The sequence below is a fragment of the Ipomoea nil genome, unplaced genomic scaffold, assembly GCF_001879475.1.
Source record: "Ipomoea nil cultivar Tokyo-kokei standard unplaced genomic scaffold, Asagao_1.1 scaffold2791, whole genome shotgun sequence".
Classification (NCBI taxonomy): domain Eukaryota; kingdom Viridiplantae; phylum Streptophyta; class Magnoliopsida; order Solanales; family Convolvulaceae; genus Ipomoea; species Ipomoea nil.
In genome coordinates, this window is record NW_017619219.1 from 258,258 (window position 1) to 285,931 (window position 27,674).

Sequence of the window (27,674 nt, forward strand, 5' to 3'; positions counted from 1 at the left end):
GCACGCAGGCCGAAAAGGGAAACTATCTACTTCTACGTTCCAAGTTCTAGCGCGTTCCAGTGACTTATTCTTCTGTGCCTGAAAGCCAAATATATCTGTTCAGCGAGAGATGCTGGTAACCCACTCCAACGAGTTGAAATACAATACATATAGAGATATATATAGATATACGAAAACCATTTTGAGCATGAAGATATATCCTACGAACTCTAGCTTTAAAACCGGGAATGACTCGACAGATAAGGCCAGACACAAGCAACAGTTATAACGAGCATATGCAGTTCACAACAGATAAGGCAGATAAGGCAAAGCATAAACAATAATCATAACCCAACATGAACAATCCCCAATATAAATCCCATAGTCACATCCCCCAAGACACTCATGATCACCATTCATCCATATCACAACACATAGCACACTTTGTTGGCGCCACAGGACCAAATGCATGCCCATACGTGAGGGTCAGCGCATATAGCTCTGACACGGCCCCGCAGCACCCTGCCCCGTATCGCAACACGGAGGGGTCGATCGCAACCGACCGATGAACCGCAGCTCATCATAGTGTTTGATCGCAACCAAATAGTGGACCGCAGCCCAAGAGAATGTCATCTGACCGCAGCCAGGAAAGAGGACGAACAACAGCTCATATAGAAACGTTTGATCGCAACCAAACGGTGGACCGCAACCCAAGAGTATCAATCTGACCGCAGCCAGCTTCTGAACCGCAGCTCAGGATAACCAATCCGATCGCAACCGAATTAGGGTAACACACACACATAACACATAGCAAGCACATGCAACCCATATTACACATTGGGAAGGGGGAGAAAGCGCATAACAAAACCTATGCGTGATCCATCACATACTAAGAATAGTCCTAAGGGGTTCATACTCCTTCCTCCTAGGTCAACGGGATACCAATTCAACTAGCATGCAATATAATAGACTCATAAACCTACGAACGGTACCCGAAACATCAAACTAGACATAGGCACGATAAACGGAGTCCGTTGGGACACCACGGGGAACGGGGGAACATCAAACGGGGAAGCCGGGATCCCAAGGTGGGATAATTTCCAGCGGGTAGCCGGTGGGTGGGGGGCCACCCGCCAGACTTTACTGTTCCGGGCAGCGGGTCGCCGGCGGGCAGCTGCCCGCCCGCCGGCCACCCGCTGCCGGACGGTGTTTCACGGCCGTGGGTCGGTGGCGGGTCCCCTACCCCCCACTGACTCTTTTCACATACTTTACGCCCCGAGAACCGTTGTGGAACCCGAAACCATGCTTAGACACTTTACAACGCAATTAACGACAACACGTAGACAATTAACGAATCAAATACAAGAAACGAACGGCACATAACCTATCATGCTTTTCTAAATATAATCAACACCCAAACATGCGATTTCCCCACCCGATAATCCAAGAATAAGATCATACGATACAACCTAGGGTTCTAATCACTTTTATACCAACAAGAATACGGTTCGTCTTCTAATTGCAAGATTCGGTAAGAATAACACATAAACATCAAGAGCATCACACAATTATCAAGAACAACACATAATCATCAAGAACTCCATATAATCATCAAGAATCTCCCAATATCAAGATTATCAAGATCCCTCATGGGATCATCATATCAATCATCAATAATAATCATCACAAACCATTAATACATAATAATATGGGGAAACTCTAAGGGGGAATCATAGCTATGAAAATAGGTTTTGTTGAGACATGGGTTACCTCTTAGCCTTAATTAATTCCTTGGCTATGAAGGGTCTTTCTTTAAGCTTTCTTGCTTTCTTGATTTCTTCTAAGGGAATTCTTGGAGCTCTTTTGGGATGGTGAGTCGTTTATTATGGTGGGGGGGTTCTAGGTGCCTCTTAAGTCCCCTATTTATATATTTAGGAGTCCTAATTAGGAACTAATATTATAGGCTTGCTAATTCTATTCCTTTTGGGACTAAGGATTGGGTTCCATGGTCCATAGTGGACCATATTAATTAATTAAAGAGAATCCTAATCATAATCTGAATAGTAAAGGACCTACTTCCTTTATTCCTAATAGATAACTAGGTCTAGGATTCCTAATCAGAATCTGAATAGTAAAAGGTTTACTTTCTTTATTCCTAATAGGCTTAAGGCTCTAATTTTGGCAAGGGCCCACGGTTCATGGTGGGCCTTATTAATTAATTAAAGGGAAACCTAACCGAATTAAATCATATTTAATTATTATTAACGGCATTAATTAAATAATTAATCCGGGATTGATGGCCGTAACACGGGGTGTTACAGCCGATTTGGTTGTTTTTAGAATTATGAACTCTTGGATAGATGTATACCATGCAGATTTTGGCCGTAGCGCTTGACCTGTTGTTAAGCGTGGCATAACACCACCGTTTGGATTCCTTGTTATCCAGTTATCTTTTCTTCCGTTGTGCTAGTGTTTTGTTTTGATATCTGCATGCGTTAAGGCTTTTCTATAGTTTTTTTTTGGGGGGGGAGGGGGGGAGTGTTAAAGTTCGTTTTGGATTTCGATCGCCAAGGTGGCTCAACCATTGACTAAGTTATTAAGAAAAGAGGTGTGTTTCGTTTGGGATCAAGCTTGTGATTTAGCATTTCGAGAATTGAAGGAGAGGCTCACGATTGCACCAGTTTTAATTTTGCCATCAGGAACGGAAGGGTTTGAGGTATACAGTGATGCGTCTAAGAAAGGACTAGGTTATGTTTTGATGCAAAATGGAAGAGTAATTGCTTAGGCTTCGCGACAGCTTAAGGTTCACGAAGAGAATTACCCTACACATGATTTGGAATTGGCCGTCGTAGTGTTTGCTTTGAAGATTTGGAGACATTACTTGTATGGGGTGCGTTGCAAGATCTACACGGATCATAAGAGTCTTAAATATATCTTCACCCAAAAGGATCTCAACATGCGACAACGAAGGTGGTTGGAACTCATCAAGGACTACGAATTGGATATTCAGTATTACGAAGGAACAGCTAATGTAGTGGCAGCCGCCTTAAGTCGGAAATCGAAGCATACCGCTAATTCCATTTGGGTAGTGACGAATGAAATTTGTAAAGAGTTCCAACGGATGGACTTGGAAGTGGTGGAACAGGGTGATGTTGAGGCAGAAGTCCGTTTCTACAGCTTAAGGATTGTGCCTACATTTCTGGGAGAAATTAAGGAAGAGCAACAGAACGATGTGCACTTGATGAAGGTACGAGATGATCTAACTAAAGGGATAGGGGGACCATTTGAGTTATCTACGGATGGGGTGTTGAGGTATAAGGGCTGTTTATGCACACCCGTGTCATGTGATCAGTGGAAACGGCAGATTTAAGAATTGGGTCAAAACACACCCTATTCGGTCCACCCCGAAGGCGACAAGCTATACAAAGATGTAAAGGGCTTCTTTTGGTGGCCTAATATGAAGAAGGAAGTTGCAGAATTTGTTGGGAGATGCCTCAATTGCCAAAAGGTTAAAGCGGAGCGTTGTAAGGTCAAGGAGTTGGTACAACCGTTAGAAGTTCCACAAGGGAAGTGGGACTCTATATCTATGGATTTTGTGGGAGGTTTGATGACAACCCGTTCGGGTAAAGACAAAATCTGGGTGATAGTTGATCGTTTGACTAAGACTGCTCGCCTTATCGCAATGAAGGAGACTTGGACAATGACACAGTTGGCTCAAGCTTATGTTAATCAAGTGGTAAAGTATCATGGAGTTCCGAGGGATATCGTCTCCAATAGAGATCCAAGGTTTTTGTCCCAATTTTGGAAATCTTTGCAGGCGGCTCTTGGAACCAAACTAAGTCTCAGTACTGCTTTCCACCCGGCCACCAATGGGCAGACGGAGAGAACCATACAAACTATCGAGGATATGTTGAGGGCGTGTATGCTAGATTTTCAAGGGTCATGGGAGGACCATTTGGATTTGATCAAATTCTCTTACAACAATAGCTATCATTCTAGCATACGCATGGCACCTTATGAAGCCCTCTACGGTCAGAAGTGTCGCAGTCCGCTATGTTGGGTGGATTTTGTCAATCCGATAGTGTTGGGACCGCAGTATTTGCTTGACACATCAGAGAAGATTAAACAGATACAAGAAAGGATGAAAGCAGCTCAAGATCGTCAAAAGTCCTACGCCGATTTGGCTATAAGGCAAGTGGAATTCTCGGTTGGGGATAAAGTTTGGTTGAAGGTGTCTCGCACACGGGGAGTAATGCGGTTTGGAAGGAAAGGGAAGTTGAGCCCTAGGTTCATAGGTCCGTATGAAATCCTGGAGAGGGTTGGAAGTTTGGCCTACCGTTTGGCGTTGCCCATGCAATTAGAAAGAGTGCACAACGTGTTCCACGTATCCCAGCTCAAGAGATATGTTCACGACCCGGCTCATGTTTTACCACCAGAAGTAATACCGATAGATGAGGATTTGTCTTATGAGGAGAGACCACTCAGAATTTTGGACTTCAAGACTCGGGACACACGTAGGAAATTCGTTAAGATGGTCAAAGTTTGGTGGACATATCATGGGATTGAGGAAGCTACTTGGGAGCTGGAGTCAACCATGGGGGAGCGGTACTCAGAGTTGTTCATAGAAGGTACCTCGCTTTCATCGTTTGTTGTTTGCCTTGTGTGCTTGTCTTTGTGTGTTGCTTGTGGCTTACTTAGCTTAGTAGCAGTAGTGGGTGTTTTTGTGTTGGTCGTGATGCTCAATCTTTCATTTGTTAAACTCTTGCCAATCCTTGATTTGTTATGCCTTCTCTATTGTTTGGAATCCCTGTAGAATCTTTTGTGTTTTGACCAAAAGAGCTTATTCTTGAACCTCTTGTCACAACGTTGTTTCCGATCACCGTTTGTTTCTAATTCGTCGTACCCAAGCTTCGGGGACGAAGCTTCTTTGAAGGTGGAGATGATGTGACACCCAAAAAATCCAAATTCAATTCATGGATTAATTGAGTAATTAATCCTATTTTAATTGAGGAATTAATTCCTAAAATCCTAATTTTTAATACTTGAGGACTAGTATTTGACTAGTCAATTCCAAAGTCAAAGTTGTACCTTGAGCTTTGAAGGGAGTTCCCTTGTTCCTTACACTTTCTAAAGTTAGTAAGGGTATTCTTGACCTTTCACCTAGTGTTAGTATTGTAACCTAACCTAGAAGACATCTTTATTCTACCCCTTACACTTTCTAAAATATTAGCTCTACCTTCTCTATAGAAAGGTGAGTAGCTTTTCCTCCAAGCTAAGTTGAGACCTTGCCAAGATTTCAAGATTTGCTTCCAAGATTCAACCTTTCACCTATTTGGGCATCTAGGAGGGTAAGATCTAAGTCCATCTTATGTTTTTGGTTCCATCTTAGGTTTCTTTTTCTTAAAGGTAGGATCTTTATGATCTTTTGGTTTGTTCTTGAAGTGGGTTTGGAAAGTGAGCCTTGTAAGGAGCTTGTTGAGGTGTAAAGTGAAATCTTTTTAGTCTACAAGAGGTAACCCATGCTCTACTAAAACCTATTTTGCTTACCTATATGTGATTTCTTGGATTTTACTTGTGTTTTGCTATGAAATGTGAGTGTTTATGCATTTGTCTTGTGAAAAAGCATATCTAGAGCTTGTGTTTAGGGTTCTTTTGTGCCATTGCTTGGCATTTCCTATGATTCAAGTCATTTTGTTGTATTTGGTGAGATTTGGCATGTTTTGGACTTGAATTTGAGCTTGGAATTGAAAATCTCTGAAGGGATTGTTTTGTACAAGTGTATGTACCCGCGGGCGGAACGACGGGTCGAGCTCCGCCCGTCGCCCACCCGCGGGGAACATGTAGCCGGTCGGTAGCGTACCTGTAACACCCCAGATTTTCCAGACTTTTAAAACTTATACAATAAAGATAGAATCTCATTAAATCCCAAAATACGATACAAGAGTACGGGGTGCTATGCCACACCCGAGCTAGAGAACTCGGGCGCACAGGCCAAATTCTAAAACCTCAATCAGTATCAATACTAAATCATGGCACGCAGGCTGAAAGGGAAAACTATCTAAGCTACGCCCCAAGCTTCTAGCGCGCTCCAGTGATCTACTCGTCTGTGCCTGAAAGCCAAATATATCTGTTCAGCAAGAGATGTTGGTAACCCAATCCAACGCGTTGAAATACAATACATATAGACATATATATAGATATACGAAAACCATTTTGAAGCATGAAGATATATCCTACGAGACTCTAGCTTTTGAAACAGGGATAGACTCGACAGATAGAGCTAAGCACCGACAACAGTTATACCAAGCATATACAGTTTACCACAGGCAAGACAGGTAAAGATAAGCACAATTAATAATCATAACCCAACATATACGATTCTCAGTATAGATCCCATAGTCACATCCCCAAGACACTCATAACAACAACTCATCCATATTTCATCACATAGCACACTTTGTTGGCGCCACAAGACCAATCGCATGCCCATACATGAGGGTCAGCGCATATAGCTCAGACACGGCCCCGCAGCACCGACCGATGAACCGCAGCTCATCGTAGTTTGATCGCAACCAAACAGTGGACCGCAGCCCAAGAGTATGTCATCTGACCGCAGCCAGGAAATATGAACCGTAACTCATGTAGAAACGTTTGATCGCAACCAAACGGTGGACCACAGCCCAAGAGTGTAAATCTGACCGCAGCCAGCTTCTGAACTGCAGCTCAGGAATAACCAATCCGATCGCAACCGAATTGGGGTATCATGCACACATAACACATAGCAAGCACATGAAACCCACATTAACACATTGGGAAGGGGGAGAAAACGTATAACAAAACCTATGCGTGATCCTTCACATACTAAGAATAAGCCTAAGGAGTTCATACTTCTTTCACCTAGGTCAACGGGATACCAATTCAACTAGCATGCAATATGTATGACTCATACAACCTACGAACGGTACCCGAAATATCAAACTAGACATAGGCACGATAGACGGAGTCCGTTGGGACACCACGGGGGTCGGGGGAACATCAAACGGGGAAGCCAAAATCCCATGGTGGGGTATAAACCAGCGGGTAGCCGGTGGGTGGGGGGTCACCCACCGGCGGCACTGTTCCGGGCAGCGGGTGCCCGGCGGGCAGCTGCCCGTCCGCCGGCTGCCCGCTGCCGGCGAGGCTCTTTTTGGTCGTGGGTAGGTGGCGGGTCCCCTACCCCCCACTGACTCTTTTTCACCAAAAACGCCCTGGGAACCTTTGTGGAACCCGAAACCATGCTTAGACACTTCCAAACGCAATTGATAACATACGTAGACAATTAACGGATCAAAATCAAGAAACATACGGCACATAACCTATCATGCTATTCTAAACATAATCAACACCCAATCCTGCGAATTCCCACCTAATATACCAAGAATAATACCATACGAATTCCACGATATAACCTAGGGTTCTAATTATTTTTAAATCAACAAGAACACAATTCATCTTCTAAAATCAAGATTCGGTAGGAATATCATATAAATATCAAGAACATCATATAATCATTAAGAACATCAAGAACACCATATAATCATCAAGAACGTCATATAATCATCAAGAACACCATAATTATCAAGAACCTCTCATCATCAAGATCACCCATGGAATCATCCCACCGATCATCAATAATAATATCACAAATCATCAATACACAATAATATGGGGAAATCCTAAGAGGGGAATCATAGCTATGAAAATAGGTTTTGTTGAGACATGGGTTACCTCTTAGCCTTAATTAATTCCTTGGCTATGAAGGGTCTTTCTTTAAGCTTTCTTCTTTCTTGATTTCTCCTAAGGAATTCTTGGAACTTCTTGTGTGGTGAGGGATTATTGGGGTGGGGGTTCTAGGTGCCTCCTTATGTTCCCTATTTATATATCTAAGAGTCTTACTTAGGGCCTAATTACTATAGGTTTGCTAACTCTATTCCTTTTAGGAGTAAGGATTGGGTTTAGGGATAAGGGCCCAGGGACTATGGTGGGCCATTCTTAATTAATTATTGTGATTTAATTCTTTCTTTTGGATAATTGGTTAAATGAATAATTGGTTTTAGGGATCGTAACACGGGGTGTTACAGTACCCGCGGGCGGAACCACTGGTTGGAGCCTACCCGTGGGTTCACCCGCGGGGAACACTGTGGTGTTTTCTTGGGATTTGTTCCCCGTGATTCTTTTGACTCGGTATTTGGTATTTGGACTTCCCGATGTTCTTTTGTATAACTATTTGAGTGTCTTCTTGATGTTTCATATGTCTAGAACTATATGGTAGGATTCCATGTAGGACTTTGGTGTCTTGAATCGTGCTAAGTGTTCAACATCGTGTTTCGTTGAACCGTGAAGTGTCTTTTGTGTTCCTCAGAACTACCTTTGGTTTGTCTGTTTGATAAGCATGCTAGTTTGGTATCTAAATGCTAGCATGTGTGTTGTTTGTACCTTCTGGTTTGGTTGATGATAACTTGTGTTATTCATCGTTGTTGTTGTTGGGTTGTGACCCATTCCTTGATTGAGTATGTTTCATACCTTCGTTGTGATCCGTTGATTGATTCTTGTTGAGGTGTGATGCGTGTGTGGCTTTACCTGGATTGCATGATTAGTGGTATGAGACACTAGTCACCAAGGTATTGCAGCGGTCCTCGTGGTGGCCGTGACGTGATTACGGAGCTGTGGCCTTTGTGTAAGGTTCACGTGATTTTTACTAGGATAACATGTGTTATCCAGGGCATGTATTGCCATGTCTGTGTACGGTACCTCGTGTATTATGAAATCGGTGGTCTTGTTGGAGGAACTGTTGGAGGGGGAACGACGGTTCCCAGGGGAATAAGGTTGGACATGGAGTACAGGGGTCCTGGAGGTAAAGGTTGGAACTAGATATAAGGTTGGGGGTAGCCATAAGGTTGGAACAGGGCATAAGGAAGGCATATCAACTCGTGATGTGTGATGTCACGAGGGCTTGTGTAGCCGTAGTTGTGTGTTCTCTCTTGTGACGTGTGTAGTCACGAAGGCATGTGTTTCCTAGGCATGTGTTGCCATTTGTCGTGTCTTTATCTTCGAGTTGTTGTTGTCCTTTGTGGTCCTAGGATGTGTTCCCGTGTTATCTTTGAGAGTGATGAGTCTTTAGTTGGTGTTTACCCTCGGTTTTACACTTATATATATGTATTCCGTTTCGAAATGACTTTGTATACATATCCTATCTATGTATGATACTTAACAAGTATTGGTGGGTTACCAGCATTATCGCTGACCGGGCGTCGTTCCATGTTTATCATTGTGTTCTTTCAGGTGATGTCTAGACGAGCGCGATGTCTAGTGGCCGATAGTTTAGTGCCTTTTTCCTTGCTTTGTGTCCTGTGAGCCGATGTAGTGATAGACTTATGAGTTTGGGATAGTTGTGTACACAATGCAGATTTGATCGCTGTAGCGTTTATCATTGTTGGTAAACGTGGCATAACACCCCTGTTTTGGATTTGTTTTATCCAGTTACCTTTTTATCTTCCACTGTGCTAGTGTTTTGTTGTGTTATCTGCATGTGTTAAGGCCTTTTATATATAGCATGTTTGGGGGGTGTTACACTTACCCTCCTAGATGCCCAAATACAAGAAAGGTTGAATCATGGAAGCAACTCTTGAAGTTTTGGCAAGGTTCCAACTTGGCTGGGAAGAAAAGCTACTCACCTTTTAGAGAGAGGGCGGAGCTAGATTTTTATAAAAGTGTAAGGATAGAATAAAGGTGGTCTTCTAGGTTAGGTTACATTACCAACGACAAGTGAAAGATCAAAAATACCCTTACTAACATATGGAAGTGTAAGGAACAAGGGAACTCCTTACAAAGCTCAATGTACAACTTTGACTTTGGGGTTGACTAGTCAATTACCAGTCCCCAACTATTAAATTTCAGGAATTTAAAGAATTAAATTACAAATTGAAATAGGATAAATTACTTAGTTAATCCCTTAAATGAATTTGGATTTCGGGGTGTCACATGGATTCTTGGAGACTAACTTGGAAGATCTTGGAATGCCCAAACTTGGCTTGAAGAAGAATCTAGCTAAATCCTAGAGAGAAGGAGGAGCTTTTGTTTTGAGTGTGTTAGGGAAAGAATGAAAGATGACTCTATGTTAGCATGAGATACAAACATAAGGTGAAAAGTTTTCTTTACCCTTACTAAAGTGGGATAGTGTAAGGAGACAAGGGAACTATTCATGAAGCATAGGGTACAACCCATTGACTTAGATTGACTAGTCAATTACTAGTCCTTGACTATTGAATTTTCAGGATTTTAGGAATTAAACTATCAATTAAGCTAGGATTAATTACTTAATTAGTCCCTAAATAGAATTTGGATTCACGGGGTGTCACATCCTCTCCCCCTTAAAAGAAGTTTCGTCCCCGAAGCTTGGGTACGACGAATTCAAACAAAACGGCACAACGAAACAACAATGTGACAAGAGAATCAAGAACATCCTTTTGATCAAAACTTTAAGGATTCAAGAGACACAAAATGGTCAAGAAGTCAAGACATTGCAGGATTTTGAAAGATCACAAGAGGAATTCCTTGAGCAACACAAATCCTAAGGTCAAGACACGACAACTAAAAGCCTTCTAAACCACGTCTAAACTCAAACAACCGAATTCTAACAAAGCAAAACACTAAACTCGTTATCCAAGCTGTAACACCCCTCTAAGAACAAGCTATTTAAAAGCCTTAAACATGCAGATAACAGAATTAAACAACAGACACAGCGGGAGACTGAAAGATAACTAGGTAAACATAATCCAAATCACGGGGTGTTATGCCACGTTCACCAAAAGGATGAACGCTACGACAACATCTGCAATGTTTACATCTAATTCATGGTCTCAAAAGGGCTACAACTAAACTGGCACACAGGCCACAAAACAAGAAGGAGAAGCTACACTAGCAAGCACTAGACCGCGCACACGTCTAGATATCACCTGAAAGAACACAATAAAATATGGGACGACGCCCGGTCAGCGAATAATGTTGGTAACCCACCAATACATGTGAAATAACATACATAAGTAAGATATAAGTTGTAAAGTCATTTTTGAAACGGAATACATATATATAAGTACAAAACCAAGAGTAATAGTCAACACAAGACTCACCACTCTCAACAACAACACGGGAACACATCCCAAGACCACAAAGGATAACAACAAGTCAAACGGATAAAGACAAGACCAATCGGCAACACATGCCTATGCAACACATGCCTTTGTGACTACACATGTCACAAGAAGAGAACACACAACCACGGCTACACAAGCCCTCGTGACATCACTCATCACGAGTTGATATGCCTTCCTTATGCCCGGTTCCAACGTTATGGCTACCCCCAACCTTATATCTAGTTCCAACCTTTACCTCCGGGACCCCTGTAACACCCCGTGTTACGGCCTTCAATCCCGGATTAATTATTTAATTAATCTCGTTAATAATAATTAAATATGATTTAATTCGGTTAGGTTTCCTTTAATTAATTAATAAGGTCCACCACGAACCGTGGACCCTTGCCTAAATTAGAATCTTAAGCCTATTAGGAATAAAGAAAGTAAACCCTTTACTATTCAGATTCTAATTAGGAATCCTAGACCTAGTTATCTATTAGGAATAAAGGAAGTAGGCCTTTTACTATTCAGACTACAATTTGGATTCCCTTTAATTAATTAATGTGGTCCACTATGGACCATGGACCCTTATCCCTAAACCCAATCCTTAGTTCCAAAAGGAATAGAATTAGCAAGCTTATAATATTAGTTCCTAATCAGGACTCCTAAATATATAAATAGGGGACTTAAGAGGCACCTAGAACCCTCCCACAAGATTAACGCCCCATCACCCCAAAAGAGCTCCAAGAATCCCCTTAGATGAAATCAAGAAAGCAAGAAAGCTTAAAGAAAGACCCTTCATAGCCAAGGAATTAATTAAGGCTAAGAGGTAACCCATGTCTCAACAAAACCTATTTTCATAGCTATGATTTCCCACGTAGGATTTCCCCATATTATTGTGTATTGATGATTTGTGATATTATTATTGATGATTGATGGGATAATTCCATGGGTAATCTTGATATTGGGAGATTCTCGATAATTATGGTGTTTTTGATGATTATGTGGAGTTCTTGGTGTTTATATGCCGTGCTTGATAATTGTATGGCATTCTTGATGCCTATGTGTTATTTGTACCGAACCTTGTAATTAGAAGACGAACCGTATTCTTGTTAATGTAAAAGTAATTAGAACCCTAGGTTGATGTTCTTGTTAGCGTCCTTGATGCTCGTGTGATGTTCTTGATGCTTATGGGATATTCCTACCGAATCTTGTAATTAGAAGGCCAATCGTATTCTTGTTGGTATAAAAGTGATTAGAACCCTAGGTTGTATCGTATGACATTATTCTTGGTGTATCGGGTGGGAAATCGCATGTTTGGGTGTCAATTACGTTTAGAAAAACATGATAGGTTATGTGCCGTACGTGCCTCGTATTTGATCCGTTAATTGTCTACGTGTTGATCGTTAATTGCGTTGTAAAGTGTCTAAGCATGGTTTCGGGTTCCACAATGGTTCCCGGGGCGTTTTTCTGTGATGAAAGAGTCAGTGGGGGGTAGGTGCGGGTAGGGGACCCGCCACCTACCCGCGGCCTTCATGGGCAATGCCGGCAGCGGGCAGCCGGCGGGCAGGCTGCTGCCTGCCGGGCACCCGCTGCCCGGATTTGCTACCGCCGGCGGGCAGCCGGCAGGTGATCCCTCACCCACCGGCTACCCGCTGGTTTGTACCCCACCTTGGGATTTTGGCTTCCCCGTTTGATGTTTCCCCGACCCCCGTGGCGTCCAATCGGACTCCGTCTATCGTGCCTATGTCTAGTTGGTTATTTCGGGTACCGTTCGTAGGTTGTATGAGTCTTATATATTGCATGCTAGTTGAATTGGTATCCCGTTGACCTAGGAGGAAGAAGCATGAACCCCTTACGATTATTCTTAGCATGTGAAGGATCACGCATAGGTTTTGTTATACGTTTTCTCCCCCTTCCCAATGTGCTTATATGGGTTGCATGTGCTTGCTATGTGTTATGTGTGCATGATACCCCAATTTGGTTGCGATCGGATTGGTTATTCCTGAGCTGCGGTTCAGAAGCTGGCTGCGGTCAGATTTACACTCTTGGGCTGCGGTCCACCGTTTGGTTGCGATCAAACGTTTCCACATGAGCTGCGGTTCATACTTTCCTGGCTGCGGCTAGATGCCATTCTCTTGGGCTGCGGTCCACTGTTTGGCTGCGATCAAACATTATGATGAGCTGCGGTTCATCGGTCGGTTGCGATCGACCCCTCCGTGTTGCGATACGGGGCAGGGTGCTGCGGGGCCATGTCAGAGCTATATGCGCTGACCCTCATGTATGGGCATGCGATTGGTCCTGTGGCGCCAAAAAAGTGTGCTATGTGATGAGATATGGATGAGTTGTGATTATGAGTATCTTGGGGGTTGTGACTATGGGATTTATGTTGGGGATTGTTTATGTTGGGTTATGATTATTAATTGTGCTCAGCTTTATCTGTCTTGCCTGTTGTGGATTGTATACGCTTGTTATAACTGTTGCTTGTGTCTAGCCTTATCTATCGAGTCATTCCCGGTTTTAAAAGCTAGAGTTCGTAGGATATATCTTCATGCTCAAATGGTTTTTGTATATCTATATATATCTCTATATGTATTGTATTTCAACGCGTTGGAGTGGGTTACCAGCATCTCTCGCTGAACAGATATATTTGGCTTTCAGGCACAGAAGAATAAGTCACTGGAGCACGCTAGAACTTGGAACGTAGAAGTAGATAGTTTCCCTTTCGGCCTGCGTGCCATGCTTATGCATTTACATTATTGAGGATATTAGTTAGTTAGCCTGTGCACCTGAGTTCTCTAGCTCAGGTGTGGCATAGCACCCCGTACTCTTGTACTATGTTTTGGGATTAAATGAGATTTCACCTTTATTTTATAAGTTTTAACTGTCTTGAAAATCTGGGGTGTTACAGTTGGTATCAGAGCCTATGTTTGACCCTAGGATAAAACTCTTAAGACCGGACTTTAGGACATTAGGCTTGAACTCTTGGTATTAAGGAACATATGATTCAGGAATCTTTGGACGCGTGGTGAGATTGTGAAACCTACACATAACCTCCCCTCACTTTATCCCTCTCTAAAAGAACTCCCCCTACGCTTACCACACCAAGGTAAGGGTGCAGCACACTGACTCATCATTACAATAAATATTGACCCTGAAAACCAGCAGCATGGCGCCAATAAGAAGTCAGTCAAGGATCCCACACTCCTCGAAGAATGAATCCAAACCTTCAAAAAAATCCTCGGGTTAGGAGAATGCCCAGAGGAACGCCACGTAGAGATAGCCTCATTCTACTTCAAGACACGAGGTTGATCTTTGATAGGTCCACAAAGAAGTTATGGGCATCAACCGGGGGTTCAACTAAGAGTACCTAGGGGCATGGCTACAAGGACGACTCCACCCCGCACTCGCCATACTCATGGACCGCATGAACCGAGTATTCCGACCCCACCTGGATGACTTCGTCATTGTATTCATTGACGACATCATAGGCTACTCCCGAAACAAGGAAGGACATGAAAGGCACCTCCGCATAACCTTACAAACTCTAAGAGAGAACCAGCTATACGCTAAGTTCTCAAAATGCGAATTCTGGAAAGACAGCGTGACCTTCCTGGGCCACGTAATAACCAAAGAAGGAATTATGGTGGACCCTACCAAAGGCCAGGCCGTTAAGGAATGGTCCACACCGAACTCACTTTCAGAGGTCCGAAGCTTCCTGGGCTTGGCTGGCTACTACAGGAGGTTTGTACCCGACTTTACCAAGATAGCCCAACCTCTCATTAAACTCATGAAAAAGGAGACCCCTTTCCGATGGGACGACAACTGCGTCGTAGCCTTTCAGGAATTGAAGGATAAGTTAAACCATGACAGCCGTACTAGCCATCCCCTCCGGGGTGGAAGGGTTCAAGGTCCTCAGTGATACGTCCAAAAAGGCGTTGGGGTGCGTGCTAATGCAAAAAGGCAAGGTAATAGCATACGCATCTAGGCAACTCAAAACCTACGAAGAAAATACCCCACCCACGACCTCGAGCTAGCCGCCATCGTATTCGCACTGAAAATTTGGAGGCATTACCTATACGGAGTGCAATGCAAGATTTACACAGACGCATAAAAGTATCATACAACTAGAGCATCCCGGCAATAAGGGCCTTACCTTGGAACAAGGACCTTGATGGTTTTAAGGCACCGTAAGAAGTTCATGTAACACACAAAATCGCCAAAACACCATGCGACGTCAAAGGGCAGTCAATCAAATGCATTCCAAGGAAGAGAAACGCATCACCAAGCACTTGGTCACCAAAGGATTGAACAAAGAACGAGCGACAAGCCAAACTCCAAGAAAAACCAAGAAGGCCTGTCATCAATCAAGCAAGGAAAAGACAAAGTTGGCTTATAACCAACTTCCCGGTGAAGGTGACAAGGTTGCTAAATTGGAAACCGGACCCGACCTACTGAACGGAAAGAACATGCGAGAGTCTTGACTCATCTATAACTCGTACTTAAGGATCAATAAAACTATACGATGGGTCATCCTATGTATTCGAGTACCTTTTTATTGTGCACATGGGCATGAGACTTGTCAGGACTTGAATCGGTGCATTCTTGGGATTTTTCCCGAAGAAATTCACTCTTCCTAGTCACCTTCCCGCGGGTCCCCAACGGGACCTCGATAGGACCCTAACGGGTCCTGGACGGGACCTTGGCGGGACCTTGATGGGTCCCTGACAGGAGCTTGGCAGGCGGACGACCGCCCACCTCGCGCCCACTGGTACAATGTGCTGATTTCTTAACCCCTCGTTTTATTGATTCGTGGCGCACTCGTGTGCCTCGATTGATGAACGCGAGTCTTGGGTAAGGAACCATGGGTCGCCCAAACATGGTGTCATCGGTAAAAGACCTTGACACGCAAGACACCGTCGGAAAAGCACAACCAATTGCATTACACGTGGAGTTGAAGTTGGATTCTACGATGCAACCGACTAGGGATGATTGGCATAAAGGATTGTGCAGACCAAGGAGACGAGTTGGGAACTCGTGCTAAGGACTCACAAAGGCCTTAAAATTCAAAATGCTAAGGATGGATCGGGACTCCTCCAAACCATGGATATCGTTCAAGCAAATCAGAGGACTCCTTACAAGTTGTATGGAATCAAGAACGACGTAGCCTGTGGTGCTAGGCAAAAAGTAAAGAGCACATTTGTGCCAAGATCTCAAGGGTCATTAATGACCCACAAGGAAATGAGATGACTCGTAAAGTCACCGAGTCATTCCACAACAAGGTTAGGTAACCAATTGCGCTTCAAAAAAGAAAAGGAGCATGCAAGGACACCTTCACCATTAAAATTAACACAAAAAGACACAACTAGTCGAACCTCGGGGAAGACATGAAGTCTTACTAAGAATTTCATTCACTAAAGAGGAGATGAAATTCAATAAGAAGGGAAAATCAACCCAAAGTTTACCGACTCCCAAGAAACCTTGGGAAGAATTGGGAAGTGCGCCCTAAGAGATTGGCTTGGTTGACCAAACTTGGTCAAGACCTTGGACACATTAAAGAAGTAAGTGTTAAATCATCACGGGAGATTCCCTCAGGATAGGGGAGAAGGATGAAACCTTAGCCTGGGAAGCAAGGTCTAACAAGGATCTTAAAGTCAAGCAAGTGCCAACACCAAGGAAGAAGGATCATCAGTTCGTCAATACGTCGTGATCAAAGCATCAAACCAGAATAGTCACTTGAAGATCGAGAACCCTTAACCCATCCTAGCCGAATTCCCTTCCCTCCCTCGGAAAATCGGCCCCCTCCTTATTTCAAAACCCTTTCTACCCTTCAACCACACTCTTGATCCCCTACTTTAACGATTCCATACAAGGTGGCAACCTCACACCCTAAGTTGCAACCTTGAAAACTTTGATCCTAATTCCTAAATTCACTTGTCCTCAGGTTTGAAACCCACTCTCTTAGCCCTATAAACCTAATCATTCCCAAGAACCCAGCACACATAAACATACAATTATACAGTTTCCCCGTAGAATGCTTTCGCTATAGGACCACCGTACTACTTTGGACTCGTTACCCCCGCAATGATTTCCAAGCTTCGGGGACGAAGCTTCTCGTAAGGGGGGGAGAGTGTAACACCCCGTGTCACGGCCTTCAATCCCGGATTAATTATTTAATTAATCCCGTTAATAATATTTAAATATGATTTAATTCGGTTAGGTTTCCTTTAATTAATTAATAAGGTCAACCACGAACCGTGGACCCTTGCCTAAATTAGAATTTTAAGCCTATTAGGAATAAAGAAAGTAAACCCTTTACTATTCAGATTCTAATTAGGAATCCTAGACCTAGTTATCTATTAGGAATAAAGGAAGTAGGCCTTTTACTTTTCAGACTACGATTAGGATTCCCTTTAATTAATTAATGTGGTCCACTATGGACCATGGACCCTTATCCCTAAACCCAATCCTTAGTTCCAAAAGGAATAGAATTAGCAAGCCTATAATATTAGTTCGTAATCAGGACTCCTAAATATATAAATAGGGGACTTAAGAGGCACCTAGAACCCTCCCACAAGATTAACGCCCCATCACCCCAAAAGAGCTCCAAGAATCCCCTTAGAAGAAAATAAGAAAGCAAGAAAGCTTAAAGAAAGACCCTTCATAGCCAAGGAATTAATTAAGGCTAAGAGGTAACCCATGTCTCAACAAAACCTATTTTCATAGCTATGATTTCCCCCATAGGATTTCCCCATATTATTGTGTATTGATGATTTGTGATATTATTATTGATGATTGATGGGATAATTCCATTGGTGATCTTGATATTGGGAGATTCTCGATAATTATGGTGTTCTTGATGATTATGTGGAGTTCTTGGTGTTTATATGCCGTGCTTGATAATTGTATGGCATTCTTGATGATTATGTGTTATTTGTACCGAACCTTGTAATTAGAAGACGAACCATATTCTTGTTAATGTAAAAGTAATTAGAACCCTAGGTTGATGTTCTTGTTAGCGTCCTTGATGCTCGTGTGACGTTCTTGATGCTTATGTGATATTCCTACCGAATCTTGTAATTAGAAGGCGAATCGTATTCTTGTTGGTATAAAAGTGATTAGAACCCTAGGTTGTATCGTATGACATTATTCTTGGTGTATCGGGTGGGAAATCGCATGTTTGGGTGTCAATTACGGTTAGAAAAGCATGATAGGTTATGTGCCGTACGTTCCTCGTATTTGATCCGTTAATTATCTACGTGTTGATCGTTAATTGCGTTGTAAAGTGTCTAAGCATGGTTTCGGGTTCCACAATGGTTCCTGGGGCGTTTTTCTGTGATGAAAGAGTTAGTGGGGGGTAGGTGGGGGTAGGGGACCCGCCACCTACCCGCGGCCTTCTTGGGCAACACCGGCAGCGGGCAGCCGGCGTGCGGGCAGCTGCCCGCCGGGCACCCGCTGCCCGGATTTGCTACCGCCGGCGGGCAGCCGGCGGGTGATCCCTCACCCACCGGCTACCCGTTGGTTTGTACCCCACCATGGGATTTTAGCTTCCCCGTTTGATGTTTCCCCGACCCCCGTGGTGTCCAATCGGACTCCGTCTATCGTGCCTATGTCTAGTTGGTTATTTCGGGTACCGTTCGTAGGTTGTATGAGTCTTATATATTGCATGCTAGTTGAAATGGTATCCCTTTGACCTAGGAGGAAGAAGCATGAACCCCTTAGGATTATTCTTAGTATGTGAAGGATCACGCATAGGTTTTGTTATACGTTTTCTCCCCCTTCCCAATGTGCTTATATGGGTTGCATGTGCTTGCTATGTGTTATGTGTGCATGATACCCCAATTCGGTTCCGATCGGATTGGTTATTCCTGAGCTGCGGTTCAGAAGCTGGCTGCGGTCAGATTGATACTCTTGGGCTGCGGTCCACCGTTTGGTTGCGATCAAACGTTTCCACATGAGCTGCGGTTCATACTTTCCTGGCTGCGGTCAGATGACATTCTCTTGGGCTGCGGTCCACTGTTTGGTTGCGATCAAACATTATGATGAGCTGCGGTTCATCGGTCGGTTGCGATCGACCCCTCCGTGTTGCGATACGGGGCAGGGTGCTGCGGGGCCATGTCAGAGCTATATGCGCTGACCCTCATGTATGGGCATGCGATTGGTCCTGTTACGCCAACAAAGTGTGCTATGTGATGAGATATGGATGAGTTGTGATTACGAGTATCTTGGGGGTTGTGACTATGGGATTTATGTTGGGGATTGTTTATGTTGGGTTATGATTATTAATTGTGCTTAGCTTTATCTGTCTTGCCTGTTGTGGATTGTATACGCTTGTTATAACTGTTGCTTATGTCTAGCCTTATCTGTCGAGTCATTCCCAGTTTTAAAAGCTAGAGTTCGTAGGATATATCTTCATGCTCAAATGGTTGTCGTATATCTATATATATCTCTATATGTATTGTATTTCAACGCGTTGGAGTGGGTTACCAGCATCTATCGCTGAACAGATATATTTGGCTTTCAAGCACAGAAGAATAAGTCACTGGAGCGCGCTAGAACTTGGAACGTAGAAGTAGATAGTTTCCCTTTCGGCCTGTGTGCCATGCTTATTCATTTACATTATTGAGGATATTAGTTAGTTAGCCTGTGCACCTGAGTTCTCTAGCTCAGGTGTGGCATAGTACCCCGTACTCTTGTACTATGTTTTGGGATTTCATGAGATTTCACCTTTATTTTATAAGTTTTAAATGTCTTGAAAATCTGGGGTGTTACAACCCTTGTACACCAAGTTCAACCTTATTCCTCCGGGAACAGTCGTTCCCCCTCCAACAGTTCCTCCAACAAAACCACTGATTTCATAGTACACGAGGGTACCGTAAACACACACACGGCTACACACGCATCCCAAGAATCACGTGAACCTTACACAAAGGTCATAACTCCATAATCACTTCACGGCCACCACGAGGACCGCTGCAATACCTTGGTGACTAGTATCCCATACCACTAATCGGGCAATCCAGGAAAACAATAGGAACCAATCAACGGATCACAACGAAGATATGAAACCTTACTCAATCAAGGAATGGATCATAGTCCAACAACAACAACGATGAATAACACATGTTATCATCAACCAATCGGAAGGTACAAACAACACACACGCTAGCATTTGAACACCAAAAAAGCATGCTTATCAAATGGGTAAACCAAAGATAGTTCCGAAGAACAGACAAGACTCATCACGGTTCAACGAAACACAAAGTTCAACACTTAGCACGATTCACGACACCAAAACATACATGGAATCCTACAATATAGTTCTAGACATATAAAAAATCAAGAAGACACTCAAATAGTTCCATAAAAGAACAACGGGAAGTCAAAAGACCAAATACCGAGTCAAAAGAATCACGGGGAACAAATCCCCCAACAACCAACATAACGAACTCGCGGGTGGGCCCACGGGTACGCCTCTACCCGCGGTTCTGCCCGCGGGTACAGGTTGCCCGACCAATGTACCCCGCGAGTCGGCGACGGGGTGGACCCCTACCCGTCTTTCCGCCCGCGGGTACATCCCTGTACCACAATACAACACTTCGCGGATTTTCATCTCCAAACTCAAATTCAAGTCTAAAACATGCCAAATCTCACCCAATACAACAAAATGACTTGAATCAAAGGAAATGTCAAGCAATGGCACACAAGAACCCTAAACACAAGCTCTAGATATGCATTTTCACAAGACAATGCATAAACACTCACATTTCATAGCAAAACACATGTAGAATCCAAGAAATCACATAAAGGTAAGCAAAATAGATTTTGTAGAGCATGGGTTACCTCTTGTAGACTAAAGACTTCACTTTACACCTCAACAAGCTCCTCACAAGGCTCACCTTCCAAACCCACTTCAAGAACATACCAAAAGATCATAAAGATCCTATCTTTAAGAAAAGGCACCTTAGATAAAACCAAAAACACAAGATGAACTTAGATCTTATCCTCTTAGATGCCCAAATATAAGAAAGGTTGAATCTTGGAAGCAACTCTTGAAGTTTTGGCAAGGTTCCAACTTGGCTTGGAAGAAAAGCTACTCACCTTTTAGAGAGAGGGTGGAGCTAGATTTTTAGAAAAATGTAAGGAGAGAATGAAAGTGGTCTACTAGGTTAGGTTACAATACCAACAACAAGTGAAAGGTCAAGAATACCCTTACTAACATAAGGAAGTGTAAGGAACAAGGGAACTCCTTACAAAGCTCAATGTACAACTTTGACTTTGGGGTTGACTAGTCAATTACTAGTCCCCAACTATTAAATTTCAGGAATTTAAAGAATTAAATTACAAATTGAAATAGGATTAATTACATAATTAATCCCTTAAATGAATTTGGATTTCGGGGTGTCACATCCTCTCCCCCTTCAAAGAAGCTTCGTCCGCGAACTTGGGTACGACGAATTAAAGGCAAATGGTGAAAAGAAACAACATTGTGACAAGAGGTTCAAGAACAAACTCTTTTGGTCAAAACTCAAAAGAATCCACAAGAATTTCAAAGCAAGAAAGTAGGCATATCAATTCGAGGATTGGCAAGGGTTTAACAAACGGATGAATTGAGCATCAAGAACTCTAGCCTCAACACAAACACCAACTTCTAGACAACAACTAAGAACTACACAACCAACACTAACTACTAAGCTAAACAAACAACATGGCAGCAAACAAAAACAAGCATACAAGGCAAAAAACAAACTACTACCAAACTAACAACGGCTAAGAAGAAACAACGACAAAGGGAAGGGGAACAGGATAACCACACACAAGCTAGAACTCCTCACTCTCCGACTCCTCGGCCTCCTTACATTCTTCATCATCTTCTCCTCTGCGGCTTGACCTGGCTTCAATCTGGTATAACCTCTGGTGCACTGCGACAAACTACGTCTTCATAAACGCGAAGCCTTCTGCAATCATACTGTTCTGTCGGCGAAGCAAGACGACAACGCGCTCCTCATGCGCCATGGCATCATGCTCCCGCTTGGTGCGAGCTTCTTTCCTTCTTCGGTTTTCCTCACTATCAGAATCACTTTCTTCGGCCTCAACAGCTTCCGGTGCTTCCACCTCATACTCACGATCGGCTTCATCTTCAACTTCATCATCGCCCCCTAAACTTTGGACTGCGAGGCTCAACTTCCCAGCATGAATCTCAAGCTCCGTTGCTAACTCTGCCCTTTCTTTAGGTACTTTCCTTGCCACTTCTTCAAGCATGATGTATTCACCATCCTCCAGCTGAAACAGATTACAACTCCGAAGATTGGTGGCATCCAACACCAACTTTCCCACGGCCTTCGGAAGACAACCATCCACGTTTACACCTTTTCTAACCAAAATCCAGCTCAACACCATCCCATACGGTAGACTTTTCCGGTTATGATCCCGACAGAAAACCATATGCTGCAACATCAAAGCTGGCAAGTTGAACTTAACCATGTTCTTGAAGCAAAAGGCAAAGTTGCACTCCAACTTTCCCAACAACTTACTTTTGTTGTTATTAGGCAACAAACAATTTGATACCAACATAACCAAAATCCGTTGCTCCGCGGACAACCACTTTTTCTCCAGCCTTGAAGCTTGAGTGAAACCACTCGTACTGCCCAACAGATAGCTCAAATAGTCCCGGTACCCAATGGTATCCGTACTAATCCATGAATGGCCACTATACTGAGAAACTCCTGAAGCAGATAAACTCAAAAGCTGAGCCAGCCTCTTATCAGAAAGCACAACCTTCACACCTCTCACTTTAGAAGTGATCTCAAGCTTATCACCCTCCTTTGTCACGACCATGTGACGATAAAATTCCTTTACTAAACTTGGGTAAGTCTCGGCCCTTATGGCGAGAAACCCATCCAACAAACCTTTGAATCTAAGCATATCCAACAAGGAATTAGGAAAAGATTTCGGATCAAAAGCTTTACCTTCAAGGACGAGGTAATGGGCATCCACCCATTCCGCTTTTTTTGCCAAACTTGACCTTCTAGGCATGATTGATGATTACCCAAAGCTCAACAAAAGGGACCCAATACTTTCTCTCCTCTTTTTATTCTTCTTTCACCCTTCTCGCTGCCTCTCGATCTCCCGCTGCTCTCTCTCGGCGTCGCGGCAACGAAGCAGAACGGCGGCGAAGCTCCGGCAGACGACGAATCGTGGCGACGATGCGTCGGCAGGCTGCTGCGTCGGCGGGCTGCTGGTGGGGCGACGGGTGGGGGTGGGTGCTCGGTGGTTCACGGGTAAGGAAGAAGAATGGAGAAGGAAATTTGAGAAATTAGGGATTGGGGAAAAATTGGGAAAAAGATGATTTAATTTGGGGATTTGGGTAAAGTGACGATTTATGGTTTAAATGGAATTAAAATTGAGTAAGTTCCAAGGAAGACAATTAGCTCAAGTGGTTTAGAGGTTGGGTTGGCAAAGAATAAGCTCGGGTTGGAAACTCAAAGGTTATAATTAAACATTTTGGCTTGACTTTTAAGCTACACAAGAAAGGATTTTTGGTATGGATTTACTAATTTCAACTTTCAAAGAATACTTGGGAAAATTAAAAGGATTTCTAAAAAGGATAGTGGCAAGAATGACCAAATATAAGGATTGTAGAATTAATCCAAGCACAACTCATTTCAAAGATGGATAACTAACTCCACAACGAAACTTATAGGCCAAACTAAAGAAGTCACTTAGCAAGAAGAGTATACACTTAACCCCAAAGGAATCATTACCAAAGAAAAACATGCCAAGGACTGCCAAGTAACTCACATAGACAACAACGAAACAAAAGGTAACACTCAAGACAACAAAGAACACGATATCCGCAAAAAACAAGGATAGGCTAGGATAGGATTACATGCCAACTCCTCTTCCACAAAACCCTCAGACTCTGCCTGTGAACGCACCATCACAAAGACTATCCCTAGTGGCCTAGCTCCAACTGCTCCACGACCCGAACTACCTCCCGATGCTCCTCCGGCTCCCGGGGGTGGTGGCAACGCTCTCTGACCGGCTTGCTGGGGACACTTCGCAACCTTGTGACCACGATCTCCACAATGAAAACACCGCAGCGAGTAGCCGTTGCAACTATGACCGACATGTATCTTCCCACACCTATGACAAGGAGGTGTCTTGATTTGATTCCCTTGCTCCATCCAGTTAGGTCCTTGAGATGATGATGACACGATCATGGCTTGAAAACCCGGTCGTGGCTTCTTGAAGGTGGAAGAACCTCCGCTCTCAACCATCTTCCTAGCTAGCTCATAAGATCCTTTCTGAAGCTGCTGAACGCGATACAGATCCGCGGCACTCAGATACGTATCCTTAAGGGAACTTGGCCTACTCACCGTCAACGCTTTTCGTGCCTCATAATTCAAACCGGCAATGATTCTCTCAACCTTAGCAAGCTCCGTAGGCACAAGCATCCGAGCAAAGCGCGCCACCTCCAAAAACTTCTTGCGGTACTCGACCACAGACAGGGATCCTTGCTGCAGGTGAAGGAACTCATCAAACATGGCGGCTCACACATGCGTTGGGTAAAACCTCTCGCGCATCCTATCCTTAAGCGCAGACCAACCAAACTCAGACTCTTCAAGGAAGGTCGGACCCTCATGGACCCACCACAGATCAGCTTCTTGGCAGAAGTAGAATGTTGTCAGTTCTACTCTTCTCTCTTCGGGGCAACCCACAACTGCGAAAGATCTTGTCGAACACCCTCATCCATTCTTCCAAATAACGAAAACGGTCGGCTTGCGAAATGGGTGACAAAGCTTAAGAGATAAGTTGCAAACGAAGGTTTTTAAGCAACAAAGGTGTTTGCCACTAACCATAGTTAGAGAAAACAAGGGTTTAAAGTAAGGTGGTAAGATTGATAGGCTTGGACACAATGAAGTTCAACACCAAAAACCGTCGGTTAACAAAACGAATGACAAGGCTTAGAGATAGGTTGAGGGTTTACAAAGGTAAGGCAAGAAAGAAAGATAAGTGATAGATAGAAGATTAACCCGAAGGGAAAACTAACTCTACTTTAAACTTAACACCCTGCCTTAAAACTAACCAACGATCTACCCAAACGAGATGGCTCAGCTAAGGAACAAGCCACAAAGAGAAACTGGCACCACAAGAACCCTAAGCTAGATCACTCCGGGATCACAGAACCAGGGTTGCATCTTCAACTGATCTCCCCTGACTTCTTCAACCAATGGAAACAAGGTACTCATACTACACAACTTGAGCTCGGCATCTGCTTGAACTTGATCCGTCACTTCCGACGAAGGGTATAACTGCTAGATCCAAAACACGAGTTGGATGTCCTTCTCTCCGGCTTTGGGCTAACTTGATGTAGGATACCGACTTAGCACTTGCATTAGCACACAACCTGTACTCGCTGCAAGGCAACGCTTGAAAAATTCAAAGCTTCGGTTCAGATCAAGGTCCAAAGCAGGAACGGTAACAACGGAGAAGGTAACTCAAGGAAACGAAGGCCTCACAATAAGAGATTCGGTTCAAAGGGAAAAGATCAGGGTGATAGATTTAGGTTCAGCAACTCAAGGACCCACGTTGGTTAAGAAGAGAAGAAAGGTAAACAGTGCTACAACTTAAAGGAGTAAGGAATCAAAACGAGGTTTTAGGGATTGAAAAGAATTTCCCCATGGAGGGTATCCGATTAAAACTCAGGGTAGTGCTGATGAGGAAGGGAATCAAGATTTTCAAAGTCACAACTTAGCAAAGATGAGGTTGTAACCTTGAACAGAATCAAATCAATAAGGAAACAAGAAAGAGGTTTGAAAAGACATGAAGGATTTCTCAAGAGGAGCAAGGGATGGACGAGGGGAAGAGGAAGAAGATCGGTTTCAAGAGTGTGAACGGGTTCACGACTTTCCGACGAAACTTCGGCTTGAAGCTGATTACTACGCTTGTCGAACTAAAGGCTCTCTACCTCGAAACAGTCGCGACTTAACTCTTAGACCTTGCCAGATTCCTTCATAAGCCTGAAGTCACTGCCGCCTTGCACAAGATGGTTCGGAAATAAAAACAAGAACGAGGTTCGGAAGAGAAGGATCCCTTGGCAAAAGGATGATTGGGTTGTCTAAGGGAAAGAAAGGATTATAGACGGTCAAGGGTAACACTCAAACAAGCTAACGCCCGAAGCTAACACGCAGGAAAGACACCAAAGACGAAGGAAGATGTAACAAAAGGATACAAGCGCTTACTTCAACGACTCCCACTTGCATCTGCCTCACGACTGTGGATCTTATCTTGCCGAGGTCCCGACTTCGTACACAGGTCCTGGATGCTACTTCCACTTAGTCCATTGTTGCTTCCACTTCGAGGCTTACTTCCTGACCAGGGTCTCACACTATCAACAGGTTTCGAGTCCGCTGAAGTTTTCCTCTTAACTCTGCACTTAAAGGACGGTGACCCTTCTTGCCATAAGCAAAGCACTCTATCCGGTTTCCCTAGATAGTCCAGCTCGGGGTGGTTACTTCCACACTTCTTGTAAACGGCAGCGCCTTCCCTTAGCCTTGTTGTTCCAGATTGGCTAGGGAGTCTTACCCCTCTTAGAGTCGTATCTTTGCAGGTTCTTGTTGATTCAGCACTAGTAGCCAACAAACTTCTAACCACAGGTGTAACACTTCCATCAAGCTTCCTCTTTCGGTTCTCCCAGATTCCTTTATGAACTTGTTGTACTCGGTAAAGGTCAGCGGCACAACGGTTAGGCCTCCTTGGCTTGAGCAGGATAGAACCGCTCGCATAACATAATCTTCAGTTTTTTCCCAACTGAACTCCGGATCTTGTCTACAAGCTGGCCCTTCAAGCATCCACCACGAGTCCGCTTCTTGCCGAAGGTAGAACGTAGCTAACTCGACCTGGCGATTCTCCGGGCAAACCACCACTTCGAAGATCTTGTCAAACATCCGGATCCACTGTCCAGCGCTGTGGGATCTTCTTCACCGGCGAAGATCGGGGGACGGAGACTTGCGACTTGGCATACTATGTCCCGATTCCCATTTCTGCGGAGGTGGTTGTTGTTCAGGGGTGTTGCTTAGCGTCTGGGTGATCTGCGTCAGTTGATGGAGGCTTTGAGCTAACTATTCATTGGTGGCCGTTTCTGAAGACTTGCACGACGTCTCGATGGTGCCATCCTCGACTTCTATAGCAACAGCACGATAACGGGAGGAAACTTAAGACCCGCACCCTTACCTGGTGCTAACTAAAGGAACACGAAACTAAGCAGAAACAACAAGCAAGCAGCACAAACTATAAACAACACACAGCTCACCGCACCTCCTAAAAGTACTAAGTCCTAAACACTTAGATACTTAAGGTCACCTTAGGGTCTCAAACCACACTTAGCCTCTTAAAAGTCTAGACTCTAGCATCTAGGATCAAACCTAGGCTCTGATATAAACTGTAACACCCCCAATTTTCAAGCCATTTTAAACTTAATTATGCAAGATAACTAACCACAAAACATAAGCAAAGCACATG